General features: G+C 34.6%; 1 long non-coding RNA gene and 1 pseudogene across 1 annotated transcript; both read right to left on the bottom strand.

The window, feature by feature from the left end:
• Positions 1 to 5073: 5073 nt before the first annotated feature.
• LOC122597197 lies at positions 5074 to 15358 on the bottom strand (annotated as a pseudogene).
• Positions 11230 to 13375, bottom strand: LOC122596723. The gene is made up of 2 exons (XR_006323369.1): positions 12373 to 13375; positions 11230 to 12021 (listed from the first exon to the last, which is right to left on the bottom strand). It is a non-coding gene; the product is annotated as an uncharacterized LOC122596723 (long non-coding RNA).
• Positions 15359 to 15629: the final 271 nt, after the last annotated feature.

The following is a 15629-nucleotide window of genomic DNA, read 5'->3' as shown; positions in this document are numbered from 1 at the left end:
CAAAGAAGTATCTAGAACGCTTATGGTTATAAGGAGAAGGAGGAGGAGGAGGGACTTTGAAAACCTTACAAGTTGCGGGGTTTACAACAAAAGCGAAATTATTATAAGAAAGAGAATTTATGGAAGTGAAAAAAACTAACCCATTGAGATGTTCAGCTGTAGTGAGAGCATTGTGAGTGTCATGGCGTGTGATGAGATGAGTGACCGGCCCACCGTGCTGACAAAAAGTATTGTTCGTTAGTAGACGTGTCGTAAGCGGATATGAAAAAAGATGTGCGTTCATAGTTGACAAGAGAACGATCGTAATGAAGCTTGGGGAAAGAAGGATCATCGGAAATAAAAGATAGCCACTGTTTAGAAACTGATCTGAATTGGAGTATTGGTTTGACGGGGAGTCTTGAAAGGATTTCTTGGACTATTTCAGTCGGTATTGAAATTAATGTTGTTTTTTTCTGGGCTAATTGATTGATTTCATCATCTTCTCTTTATTTTAGGGTTTCCATGTTTGATATATTGATCGATTTTTGGGGAGACAACAGCCCAACAGATATTTTTACTTTTTATACGGGAATTTATCTATTTATTTTTGGATATTACCCTTGTACCTTTCATTCTTTTACCAATTACTACCACCCCCAAACTCCTTTTTTGTTCCATTCTTTTGATTTGAATATGATCCTCCGTGTGTCAATCTATCTCTTGTGTTGGTGGAAACAACATTAGCAACCTTAATTGGACGTACGTATAGATTACATAAAATCTTATTGCAATTGAAGAAGTATTTGATATAAGCAATTGCCTTTTTGAAGTTATAGTCTTTTAATTGATGATCTATATATCATTTATACTTTTTTTTTTCTTTCAATTGTTATTATACTTACTGTTTAGTTTAATGTTTTTTATTTTTCGAAGTTTATTTCTGTAGATTCTCATGTCATCTAATATTTGCTTTTGTTTGATTTAAGTCCTAATTAATCTAGGTTTTTAGCATGATAGTTAGTTTACGGGTTCAAACTATGAGAAATCACAAATGTGAGGTTCAAAGTGAAGTGATAAATCATCCTAATAAATAGCCTAGTTAACCTTCTAAAACCTTAAAGTATGACAAGTGTAATCCGATATTTAACCCTGATAAATATGAGCCTTAATCTACCATAAACATCAGGTTTAGGTGTTTAGCATGCTCAAACAAAACAATCAGGAAATTAAGTAACCATCAAGTTATGGATTCCCTCAAGTTATGTTAACATGACTGATCATGTTAGGATAATCTTAAAACAGCCAGAAAATTAACCATCATGTTTCCCTTAATTATCGGTATATGGATGACTTTGATCATCAAACTCAACTACCTAACAAAATAAAAGGATCAACAAAAATTACACCAATAAAATAAACATTTTCCTTGGACTTATAATAGTCAATCAAAGATAATAAAAGCAGTACTTAATGCATACAAGCTTAAAATACGGTATCTGACCAGTACTAATCCCATAACAACAGAAAGCCACCATTACATGATGCAATAGAGAAAGTAAAAACCTGATTTGCATAGTGAAAACGAAAAAGAGCATTTCCAAGAGCTTTCATCCAAGATAGCATTACCTGATATAGCTACTTCTAATGCAGCATGAGATCCATTGTTCATTCTCTTCTCAAAGGCAACTAGGCAAGGTGCTTTCAACATAACTCCCAACTTGATGAAACTTCACTGTTGTTGAATGCAGATAAACTAGATTGAAATTTACTAATTTGAAACTTTTAGTTTTCCTGTCAAGGATAAACGCATTGACCATATCCCAAGACAACCTATGGCAAGAAAACATAAGACTTGGCATATGATGACAATGTTTCATCTCCGGATCATCTAATTGTATCCAAGACGCAGAGGGCGCATGGTTTCTCTAACCCAAACACAGTTTGCATAGTCTTGTAAAATCTAGATATGCATTTGGTTGGTTTCCACCATGAGATCATGACAAAAAAAAACTCCTATTAATTCCTAATCTTTGATTTAAAAAGGCTCGTTGTACTTCAAAGTATGCTTGCCGTGCCTAGTGAACTTTGTGGCGAATCTACGTGAAATAATACCTTAGGGAAGGTTAATAATGGAAAACTTTTTGGTTGTTAAATCTAACACCAGAAAATTTGATACTACATACTAAGCATCAAATGGATGACACTATTAACATGCACAAGCACTATGTTGGGTAAGATAAATCCTATCTAAAAGAGAAGGAAGGTCCTCACTTGGTTTAGAAATTGAGGCATTGCAGGATGAGATTGATCTTCCATATCTTTTTTGCGTAAAGCCTACAGACACAAAAGTACAAAGGGAACACCGAAAAATAAATAAGTATTACAAGCGTATACAAGTGGCTTGTAGAGATACAATAATCCCTGCTTCAATATCTGTCCATGATGATTCTGAATATTTTGGAATAGATGTAGCAATTCAACCCATTTACATATAAAAGGTATTCTGGTTATCTTTGACCTCTTGGGCCATATGGTTTAAGGCGTTAAGCTGAAATATTTAACACAAAACTATCAAATATGTCCAGTAGGTAAAAAGTAACTAGAAGTCTAGAAGTGTATTGAAATGCATTTTTTTTGTTATGATAAGTTCGATTGTAATAGTTAGATATCATGCTCTACAAGTTCAAAGAATAGAAAAGAAAAAAAAAAAAAGAAAAAAGAATACGGGTCAGCCAACCATATCTATTTGACCCATTACTCCACCAGTGTACTACTCATCCATATTACCACCCTAATATGTAATGTACGATATGTACCAGCTTTTACAATGATGATATACTATATGGTATTTATTTAAAGATAATTTATATCTTTAAATAAATACACACGGGGAGACCTTCAACCTGTTTCAACCGTAACCTTTATGGCTAAACTTTTTAGCTTGACCTATTTGATGTTAAGAATGATTCGCAAGCGAAATTGTCACCGCCAGTATTTACTATCAGTGTACACACAACTGCAAGAAATTACTTGTATACTATCAGTGTACACACAAATGCAAGTGAAATTGTCACAGCCAATATTACGTAAATGTACCACTAATCAAACTTGATTCAAATTCATTGTTACAACCGCTATCTAAAGCACAAGAATACAATAATAGTTTGCTAATCGGCACTGAAAAAAATGCTATTTAATCAGTAACAACAATCATGGTACAATGCAAAGGGTGCATCAAAAACGGTCTTTGCTTTGGTCATCTCACCTCACAAACGGTAACCATGATGTTGATAACACTCTCTGCATCGTCCGTCTTACCTTATTTGAATCAACTAATATGTTAAAGGTTTGGACAGATCCTATAATCATCCATTTCTTTTAGCATCTTATACACCTCATCCCACTTACTTACTTTACATAGACCATAAATCAAAGAGGTGTGCTTGGATGCGTTTTTGAAAGACCATCTCTTTGAATAGCTTGAAAGCATCATCAATCATTTGACACAGCTGACAACAACACTTCAATAAAAATATTCACGGTGCATGTAGACACAAACATGAACACCAATTTGACAATTTCGTTTAAAGAGATGAATGGAATGTGGAAAATGTTTCATTTTGGTTATGGAATTCAACAGCTGATTGAATTTCACAACACAAAGAAGAGGCCTTCTTTCAGTCATTTGATCGAACAGGTGGAGGGCATCTTCCAATATGGTGACTTTTTTTATATCTAGATTTGGAAACTGATCTGAATTGGAATATGGGTTTGACGGGGAGTCTTGAAAGGATTTGTTGGACTATTTCAGTTGGGATTGAAATTGATGTTTTTTTCTCGACTAATTGATTCTTCTTTTGCTTGTTGTTGTCTAGGGTTTTCATGTTTGACATATTGATCAATTTTGGGGGAGACAGACAGAGCCCAACTAATATTTTTCGTTTAGGGTTTCCATGTTTGACATTTGGGATTTTTTTTTTGGATATTACTCTTGTACCCTTAATAAACTAAATTCTTTCAACAATTACCAGTTTATTTTCGTTTATTTTTTTTTACTGTTTTTGTGTTCTTATCTAATATGCTTTTATAATTAATTAAATTAAGCTTATTTGTTGCATGGTAAATAATTGTTATCGAAAAATTCTTTTAACTTAAATAATGCATCTTTTAAAGTATAAAACTATAATATTATAATGTAGGCAGTTGTAGTTAAATTCTAAATGCCTCAAAAGCACAAATTTATAAACAAGAGATGTATAAGATGGCTATATGATGAAAATTCAAAAAATCTAATTATTACATAAATAATTGTCATTTGACTTTTTTTTTTATGTAAAGGCTACAACAAATAAAAAATTTATTATCAAATAAAATTTAAAAAATATACTAATGATGAAACAAAAGCTTACTAATAATAATTAATATTATCATCGATTCTTATGATAATTATTGAAAAGTTATTCATTTTAATTAACTTAAGAAAAAACCTAAAGATGTTATCATTAAATACGTTTAGTTTATAAAAATTTATTCATTTTAATTTATATAAAATAAAAAGATAAAGATGTGATAATTATATATATATACATTAATTAAAAGTTATCATTAATTAAAAGTTTATTATATTTGATGTACATACCATTCGTATATTTGCTCTTTGCTGTATATATACATACATGAGAGGATTTTAGAATTTAATGTGTTTTATAATTAAGAGATTATATATTATTTTTAATATTATTATTCTATTAGTAGTTATTTATGGCAATAAAAAACACAAACTATCAAAAAAATGACAAGTAAGAAAAAATCCTAGATGTCAAATAAAGGATAATGCCACATAGGATTTTTTTTATATCCTGTCTTAGTTATATAGAGAGATGAATGTTATTTACTTTATTATATTATGTTTTTATAATTTGATATAATCTGATTTTAAAAAAATAGAAATTAGGATGTAAAAAAAAAATTAAAAAAATTAATTAAGATACATACTAATAAACTGAGAGTTTGTTGTGGAAGTTAATAATAAAAATGGTTTAGTATGGTGAGTCAGAATATTGCTAACAATAAACTGAGTTTTAGGTTATGGGTTTTATCTTAGCTTTTAGAGTTTGTTGTCTTCTAGACCTCAAAATGTTTAGCTACATTATGAATTACAAGCTCTCTACAATGCAAATGTAGCAATGGAACTTTAGATAGTACACCTCCCTTCTAAACGTCCAGTCCTGCTGGCCTTTTCATCTTATACGGTTCTTCACTTATTGGCTCGTAATCAGCCTTTAGCATTTCCTTCCATCTGCTATGAACAAACTAGCCATACTTGTAGCCACCCACAATTGGTGTACCAAGAGTTTCAGCACTGTGTACACGGAACTATGGTGGAGGTGAAATTATGACACTATTCATATTTGATTTTATCAAATAAGATTGCCTATTTACCCTTCTTTAAACATAACTTGAGATTTGAGACACTTGGTTGAAATAATTAAACACTCGAACATAATTTATTAGATTATATAAGTTTAGACAAAAAAAAAATGCACATATAATAACCATCTTGTAATACCATTACCAATAGGGTTTTGGTCTGTCAGTATTAGACATCAACCAAGAGGTGGTTCAAGTATCAGTTGAGAGAAAGGAGAAAAATTAAGATATTAAAATCTTAGGCAAAAAAAAAAGAGTGCACACGTACCTGATGCGTGTGGTTTGTAAGTGTATGTAACTCATGCCATGAACCACCACATATTGTAGGACCAAGCACTTGGTATTATGTGACAGCCTCCTGGGAAGCTTCTAAACCAGAACCATAAGCTATTAAGCCAACATTACCCATTCTGCTTTCCCACCTTTAAGCATAACTTATTATCAATTACAGTAGAGAATTCACATATTTTTTTTCATCAATGATAATCAAAAGATGTATGAAAATGATAATTGATAATAACCTTTGAGAGAGGGGCACAAATTAAACCTTCCTTTTCCTTTGGGGTTCCGATGACAAGTGCCCAATAACTTTTCCTTTGAAGTGTGACGGGATCACAGAACTGTCAAGATCAGGAAATTAATACTTCTTCCAGCTAATGGCGGTGACATGGGAATTTGGAGATGCATTCTTTCCAGGTAGAGGGTACGATGGAAATGGGGGCAAGGATAAGAGCTGTCGGGGCTTGTGACTAGCTTCAGGACAACACAGATGAGTTATGCTGTTAGAAACTCGAAGAACAGCTTCACCACAATCAGGTAGCCGGGGAGACACTCTGGAAAAGTGCCTCACCAGAAGAAACTTGCACTGATGGCGACTGATATTGAGCCACATAACATACTGCCTAAATATAGACATAAAATTATCTCGAATCCCGGGAAAGTTCTAGATATGTAAACTAGCAATATTGGCCGTAAAAAGTATTTTTCAGAAAACTATTTTACATAAATTTAAAATATGGCCCTAATGATCATATAACTTTAAAATATGGTGATAAAAATTGAAATATTCATCACAAACCCGGGAAAAACTAAATATTCATATACTTTATGTAAATATATAGAAGTAATGCAACAAAATGTAGAATTGACAGCAATTATTGAAAGTTGGATAGTGTAAGTTAGAAAGGACCTAGGTCTCTCTTAGTAAATGAAGATGGGTTAGGAATGGAATTTATTTGGATTATGATTAAGGGTGCAAACTATGGGAAATCACAAATGTTAGCAAGTTTAAATAATATCAGCATATTCACACCTCAAAACGCATAGACTCTATCAAAATGAATCGTCAATCTTTTGCGAAGAGCCATCAATTGCAAGCTTTCAATGAAATTTTTATTCCTGCCTAAAAGTGTACCAAAAGAGATTTAATCGACCATTACCCAAAATCCAGAAACGGAGTAAATATGATGTCTTGTTTCAGTAATTCATATTGACTATATTTTGCACGAATATAGCTTTCAGTACATATACGGAAATTCAGGAAAAACAAGTAAACACGCAAGCAGAAAAAAGTTTTATACTCTAACTTTTCATGATATATATATATTCATGAAAGTCTAGTTGTTAAGAAACAAAGAATTAAGCACAACGGTTCTTAATGAACATATGGACTTTTCACATAGTAGAGCAGTAACGTAGCTTTCAGATATAAATAAACCAACACAAAACTCTCCTAACTTCACAATTTAAGAGTTGCTATGGCTTCTGGTTTAAAATCAACCCTCATATCCAAAACTCCTGACTTCAGCCGGGGTAAGTCTCCAAATCATGGGTCCTGAATTTTCACCCCAATCCAAAATCTCAGACACCTTCTCCAGGTAAAGTAACCAGATTGATCCCTCACGTCTCGGTCTAGATGCAGACCTCCAAGCTGGCTAACTCCTTTTTACATCATAATAAGTTGTCAATCACCAAATGAACAAAAGAGTCATAGTTGTTGGCACTTGGCAGTCATTAGAGGCTGAAACCATCCAGAGTTGGTCTCGACAGCATGAAGAAGTCTCTGGACCCATGGATCGTTTACCTCGTTTTCTGCATATTCAACTTCTAAGAGCTAGTAACTAACGGTTGCAACACTGTCTAACACGGGTCTGATTCGGTGTGTGACTGTACCTACAAGCTGCTCTAAACTAGCAACTAAGGCTTTCTTAAAGGCATTGCTCAACTCTCCCAATTTAGATAGACATGACTTGATTCTTTCTCTATCACGGGAGCAGGAAATACGTGATAAAACCATTATTGTTGGATCATGTTTAATCAACAATACCCCCTTGAGACTAGTTTAAAAAAAATAACATTTGGTAAATAGAGGTGGCAGTATTAACGTGATTACTTATGAATGGGTCACCCAGATTATGCTTTAGTTTTAATGGGTCAAAAAGATAACACAACATAATAAATGGCTATGAAGGAAACAAGCAAAATGGGAAGAATGTCATCCAAAATGTAAATGTACCACTAATCAAACTTGATTCAAATTCATTGTTACAACTGCTATCTAAAGCACAAAAATACAATAATAGTTTGCTAATCAGCACTGAAAAAAATGCTATTTAATCAATAACGACAACCATGTTGTTGATAACACTCTCTGCCTCTTCCGTCTTACCTTCTTGTCATAATGAATTACCTAATATGTTAAAGGTGTACAAATCCTATAAATATCCATTTCTTTTAGCATCTTAGTGATCAGAACAAACTCATTGAGGGTTTGGCCACCAACCCAAACAATACGCGACATCATCATCAAACGAATCATCAAATTCTCTCCGAAACCTTCCAGATCCCTACCATCGAAGCTGACGTCATCCTCAACGACTTGATTTACATAGACCAGAAATCAAAGAGGTGTATGTGACGACATCCGCTTTTGAAAGACCATCTCTTTGAATAGCTTGAAAGCAAATATGGTTGAAGAGATGAATGGAATGTGAAAAATGTTTCATTTTGGTTATGGAATTCAACAACTGATTGAATTTCATAACACAAGGAAGAGGCCCTCTCTCAGTCATTTCATCGAACAGGTGGAGGGCATCTTCCAAATTTGTAATTTTTTGAATAACTAGATTTAGAAACTGATCTGAATTGAAGTATGGATTTGACGGGGAGTTTTGAAAGGATTTCTTGGACTATTTCCGTTGGGATTGAAATTAATTGGGCTAATTGATTGATTTTGTCATCTTTTTCTTCTCTTTGTTTTAGGGTTTTCATGTTTGACATATTGATAAATTTTGGGGCAGAAGAGCCAGCCGATATTTTTAAATTTATAGGGGAGATATTTTTATTTTATGAATATTACTCTTGTGCCCTTGATTAATTAACTTTTTTTAACAATTACCCTTGCAAAATGCTGGAACGGAACTTTTGATAGTACGCGTCCCTTTTGACCGTCCAACCCTACTGTGAACAAACTAGCCATACTTGTAGCCACCCACGATCGACGTACAATGAGCTTCAGCACAGTGTACACGGAACTGGAGTAGCGGTTAAATTATGACACTGATTATTCATATTTGTTTTAATCAAATAAGATTTGCCTATTTACGCCTCTTTAAACCTAATTTGAGACACTTAGTTGAAATAATTAAACACTCCAACATTTGATTACTAGATTATACAAGTTCAAACAAAAGAAAGCAAGTATAATAACTATCTTGTAATACCATTAGTCCATTACCGACAAGGTTTTGTTCTATCGCTTTTAGACATCAACCAAGAGGTAGTTCAAGTATCAATTGAGGCCTTTAGGAAAGGAGAAAAATTAAGATATTAGAATCTTAGGCAAAAAAAAAAAAAGAGTGCACACGTACCTCATGCGTATGGTTTGTAAGTGTACGTAACTCAAACCATAACCACCACTTATTGTAAGACAAAGCACTCGTATTCTATGACATCGGCCTTTCTGCTTTCCTACCATTAAGCATAACCTGTAACCGATTACAGGCATAACAGAGAATAAACATAGTTTTTTTTCATCCATAATAATCAAAAAATGTATGAAAATGATAATTGATGATAACCTTTGATAGAGGGGCACAAATTAAACCCTCCTTTTCCTTTGGGGTTCCTATGATAAGTGCCCAATACCTTTGGTAAGTATATCTTCACATGTATCATTCCATGCCTAAAGTTATGATGAACAACATTAGCATAATAAGCTCCGAAATTATTATATCTAAAAGTCAATGCATACCTTATGTGAAGATTTTCTCCTATTGATGTCACTCAACAACCAATGAAGATGAGAGATGCTCTCTTTTGATCTGCCCATGTGAAGAATCTCACTGCTTTCTTTATCAAAACGATGCACCTACTAAGGAGGGGGTGATTAAAGTGGAGGGTTTGGTAACACGCCATATTGGTTTGGGTCGACATAGGCCAATATTATGATTTAACGACTCATTATGGCTCCTCACTAACAGGTCCCATAGCCACAAGGAGATGTAAATCAGATATCACTATAAGGGACATGGGGCTCGGAATTAGCCCCTGACCTCTGCTTTCATATTGCATTTCCGCCACCACTACACTATCGTCACGAGTATAAATTAGGTAATATTAAGTCCATGTCAAATGGATCAGGTTGACCCACTAACATATGATGTCCATTTCCAGTTGCATTTTACAAATCATAAATAATTGTATTGAATAAGGTACAGATGTGCCAAACAGGCGGACTGGATAACAGGCCAAAAGGGTTCTGGTCACTTTTATGATTGCATTTACGACGCCAATAGAAGTAAAATCATAGCATTCTCACAAATTGCCACAACCCTTTAGAGGGCAAGAGTAGAGCAGTTACCAATTAGAGAATGATCACCAGTTTCGGACACTCGTCGTAATCATAACTATAACGCTGCAGCTGATAGGGCGTCCTGTTATGAGCAGCCATATTCACCTAAACATAATAAACTGTAAGAAAAAATAGCATAAAACATTATCTAATTATAAAAAGTTTGAGCTTAGTGGCCAACCTTTAGCGGCACCTTTGGTGGCTTGTTAAGAAGTAGAGCAGAGTCCTGAAGGTTCAGAATGAAGTGATCAACAAAATAAACTTACAGCATGATGAACTACAAAATATTGCAATGTTATAAACTTGAATAAGGTCCACCTTTTTCACAAGTTTTTGAATAAGATCTACCTTTAAAGTGTGACTGGATCACGGAACTGTCTACTTCAGTAAAGTAATACTTCATCTGGCAGTGACATGGGAATTTGGAGATGCATTCTTTCCAGGTAGAGGGTGCGATGGAAATGGGGGCAAGGATTAGAGCTGTTGAGGCTTGTGACCAGCTTTAGGGAAACACAGATGAGCTAGTTATGTTTTGCGAATTTTTCGAAGAACAAAAGGTAGAATTTACAGCAATGATTGAAAGTTGGATAGTGTGTGATAGAAAGGTACTAGGTCTCTCTTTAGTAAATTGAAAATGGGGTAGGAATGACATTTATTTGGATTATTTAAGGGCGCAAACTATGGGAAATCACAAATGTTATTAAGTTCCAACAGATTGTATCAAAATGAATCGTCAATATTTTGCCAAGAGCCATCAATTGCAAGCTTTCAATGGAATTTTTATTCCTGCCGGAGTTTACCAAAAAAGATTTGATCTACTGTTACCAAAAATCTGAAACGAAGTAAATATGATGTCTAGTTTGAGACTTTGAGTAACCTTCATATTGACTATATTTTTGCACGAATATAACTTTCAGCACATATGCGGTCAATCAGGAAAAACAAGTAAACAAAGAAGCAGAAAAAAGTTTTATACTGTACCTTTTCATGATATATATGTTCATGAAAGTATAGTTGTTAAGAAACAAAGAATTAAGTACAACGGTTGTTAATGAACATATAGACTTTTCATATAGTAGAGCAGTGATGTAGCTTTCAGATATAAATAAACCAATACAAAACTCTTCTAACTTCACAATTTAAGAGCTGCTATGGCTTCTGGTTTAAAATCAACCCTCATACCCAACACTCTCCTAACTTCAGCCGGGGTAAGTCTCCAAGTCCTGGGTCCCAAAATTTCACCCCAGAAATCCAAAATCTCAGACACCTTCTCCAAGTTAAGTATCGTCGCCATTTCGGTTAACCTGGCAAACTTATCCCTGACAGTCCTTTGGGTCATGCCTGAGAAATGGCTAACCAGAACCCTCACATCTCGGTCTAGCTGCAGGCCTCCAAGCTGACTAAATCTTTTTTGCATCATAATAAGTTCAAGCCTTTTTACAATAAAGTCGATCACCAAATGAACAAACGAGTCATAGTAGTTGGCAGTCATTGGAGGCTGGAGCCATCCAGAGGTGGTCTCGACAGGACGAAGAAGTGTCTGGACCCATGGATCGTTTACCTCGTTTTCTGCATATTCAGCTTCCGAGCTCGTAACTAACAGTTGCAACACTGTCTAACACGGGTCGCATTCAGTGTGTGACTGTACCTACAAGCTGCTCTAAACTAGCAACTAAGGCTTTCTTAAAGGCATTGTTCAATTCTCCCAACCCCGATAGACATGACTTGATCCTTTGTCTATCAGCTGGAGCAGGATATACCTGATAGAACCACTATTGTTAGATCATGTTTAATCAACAATAAAACCCTTGAGACTAGTTTAAAAAGGATACATTGGTAAATAGAGGTGACAGATTAACGTGATTACTTATGAATGGGTCACACCCAGATTATGCTTTAGTTTTAATGGGTCAAAAAGATAACATAACAGAAATGGCTAGAAAGGAAACAAGCAAAATGGGAAGAATGTCATCCAAAATGTAAATGTACCACTAATCAAACTTGATTCAAATCCATAGTTACAACCGCTATCTAAAGCACAACAGTAATAGTTTCCTAATCAGCGATGCTATTTAATCAGCATCGACAATCATGGTACAAAGGGAGGATACCTTTAAGCACCATAGCATCAAAAACTGTCTTTGCTTTGGTCATCTCACTTCGCAAACAGTAACCATCTATAAGTGAGTTGTAAGTCATTATGTTTGGCCACTTACCTTCTCAACCATGATGATGATGACACTCTCTGCATCTTCCGTCTTACCCAGTGACTTAGCTTACATAGACCAGGAAAATCAAAAAGGTGTACGTGATGACATCGTTTTTGAAAGACCATCTCTTTAAATAGCTTGAATCATAAAAACTACATTTCTCGGATGTTGTTGTCACTAGTTTGAGCAATCCTAGCTTAACTTATTACATACAAGAACTTAATGTTTGACTTTATTACATAAATAAAACTACATTCTCGACACTGTCGTCACTAGGAAATGCACCAACAAACTCCCACTTGACATCAGCATCTTGAAATCTTCAGACGTCTTCAGAATCTTCAGCGGTGTCTATAATCTTCAACAATCTTCAGTATCTAGCATACATCTTATGCTTCAACAAATACTTCACCATATATTTATATTGTTGAACTAGTCTTGAATAACATCCCATGGATATCATCTCAGTATTGTTTAACTTCACAAGGTCTTCTTTGCACAAATTAGCCAAATGAAGAGGTTCGTATACTCTAAGAGCTTGATGGAAATATTCACAAACAGGAACACCAATTTGAAACATATGGTTGAAGAGATGAATGGAATGTGAAAAATGTTTCATTTTGGTTATGGAATTCAACAACTGATTGAATTTCACAACACAAGGAAGAGGCCTTCTCTCAGTCATTTGATCAAACAGGTGGAGGGCATCTTCCAAATTGGTGACTTTTTTGATATCTAAATTTTGAAACTGATCTGAATTGGAGTATGGGATTGACGGGAAGTCTTGAAAGGATTTCTTGTACTATTTCAGATGGGATTGAAATTAATTGGGCTAATTGATTGATTTCATCATCTTCTTTTTCTTTTAGGGTTTCAATGTTTGACATATTGATCAATTTTGGTGGAGACACTTAATAAACTAAATTCTTTCACCAATTACCAGTTTATTTTCTTTTTCTTTTTCTTTTTTTTTTATTTTTTAAATTGTTATTTACGCTTCTTTAAATCTAATTTGAGACACTTAATTGAAATAATCAATCACTTAAACATCTATTTATTAGAATATACAAGTTCTTATTTATTAGAATATACAAGTTCAAACAAAAGAAGCACGTATAATAATCATTACTGTATGTAATACCATTACCAATAGGGTATTGGTTTATCGGTATTAGACATCAACCAATAGATGGTTAAAGTGTGAATCATTAAGATATTCAAGTCTTGAAAAATGAAAAATGTTAAATGAAACCCTCGGTGCTTTACTTAACGTTTATAAATAATTTGTACATTTTCATATCAAAAATTCAACCCCTAAATTTTATGATATGTGTACGACTATTTAATGGTTCTTAACGAAAGTCTTTATGGCTTCATTTAGCAAAACAATAAAATCTTAGAAAAAAAAAAAAGTGCACAAGTAGTCAAGTACATAATGCGTTTGGTTTGTGAGTGTGCTTAACTCAAGCCATGAACCACCAATTATTATAGGACCAAGCACTCAATATTCTAAACCAGAACCATTAGCTATGAAGCCAACATCACCCTTTTTGCTTTCCCATCATTAAGCATAATTTGTACCCAAAACATCACCCTTTTTGCTTTCCCATCATTAAGCATAATTTATTAATTTGCACAAGTAGTCAAACTCACATCTTTTTTTTCATCGATGATAATCAAAAGATGTATGAAAATGATAACTGATGATAACCTTTGAGAGGGGCATGAATTAAACCCTCCTTTTCCTTTGGGGTTCATATGACAAGTGCCCAATACCTTTGGTAATTATCTTCACATGTATCATTTCATGTCTAAAGTTATGATGAACAAGATTAGCACAATAAGCTCTGAGATTATTATGTCTAAAAGTCAATGCATACCTTATTTGAAGATTTTGTCCTATTGATGTCACTGAACAAGCAATGAAGATGGGAGATGCTCTCTTTCGATCTGTCCAGGAGAATAATCCCACTGTTTTCTTTATCAAGACGATGCACCTACAAAGGAGTCACACCAAAAGGAGGGGGATTTCGCCTATAGTGGGTGAATAATGTGGAGGGTTGGGTCGACACCGGCCAATATTATGGATTACCGACCCATTATGGCTCCCCTAAAAGGTCTCACAGCCAGCAAGGAGAAGTAAATCAGATATTACTATGATAAAAGGGACACGGGGCTGGGAATTAAACCCATGTCCTCCGCTTTCATATTGCATTTCCTTCACCACTAGGCTATCATCACGAGGATAAATTGGGTCTTATTAAGTCCATGTCAAACGAGTCAGGTTGACCCATTAACGTATGGTGTCCATTTCTAGTTGCATTTTACAAATCATAAATAATTGTATTGAATGAAGTACAAATGTGCCAAACAGGCGGATTGGATAACGGGCCAAAAGGGTTTTGGTCACTTTTAAGATGGCATTTAGGAGACCAGTAGAAGTGAAATCATAGCATTCTTACATATCGCCACAACCCTTTAGAGGGCAAAAGTAGAGAGTAACCAGTTAGAAAACGATCACCAGTTTCGGACCTTCGTCGTAATCGTAACTATAACGCTGCAGCTGCCAGGGCATCCTGTTATGCAGCCATATTCCCCTAAACATAATAAACTGTAAGATAAATAGCATAAAACATTATCTAATAACGAAAAAATTGAGCTTGGTGGCCAACCTTTAGCGGCACCTTTGGTGGCTTGTTGAAAACAAGTAGAGCAGAGTCCTGAAGTTTCAAAATGAAGTGATTAACAAAACAAACTTACAGCATGATAAAATACAAAAAAACATTGCGAAGTTATAAGATCTACTTTAGAAAGTTTTTGAATAAGATCTACCTTTAAAGTGTGACTGTATCACAGAACTGTCTACGTTAGAAAAGTAATACTTCATCCAGCTAATGGCGGTGACATGGGAATTTGGAGATGCATTCTTTTGAGGTAGAGGGTGCGATGGAAATGGGGGCAAGGATAAGAGCTGTTGAGGCTTGTGACCAGCTTTAGGGCAACAAAAATGAGTTATGTAGTCAGAATTTCTAGAAGAACAGTTTCACCACAATCAGGTGGCGGAGGAGACACTCTTCAAAAGTGCCTCGCCAAAAGAAACTTGCACAGTTGCACTGATGGCGACTGATGTTGAGCCACATTGTTGCACATACTGCTAG

The sequence above is a fragment of the Erigeron canadensis genome, chromosome 4 (genome assembly GCF_010389155.1).
Source record: "Erigeron canadensis isolate Cc75 chromosome 4, C_canadensis_v1, whole genome shotgun sequence".
Classification (NCBI taxonomy): Eukaryota; Viridiplantae; Streptophyta; class Magnoliopsida; order Asterales; family Asteraceae; genus Erigeron; species Erigeron canadensis.
This window is presented reverse-complemented; position numbering and strand designations above follow the sequence as displayed.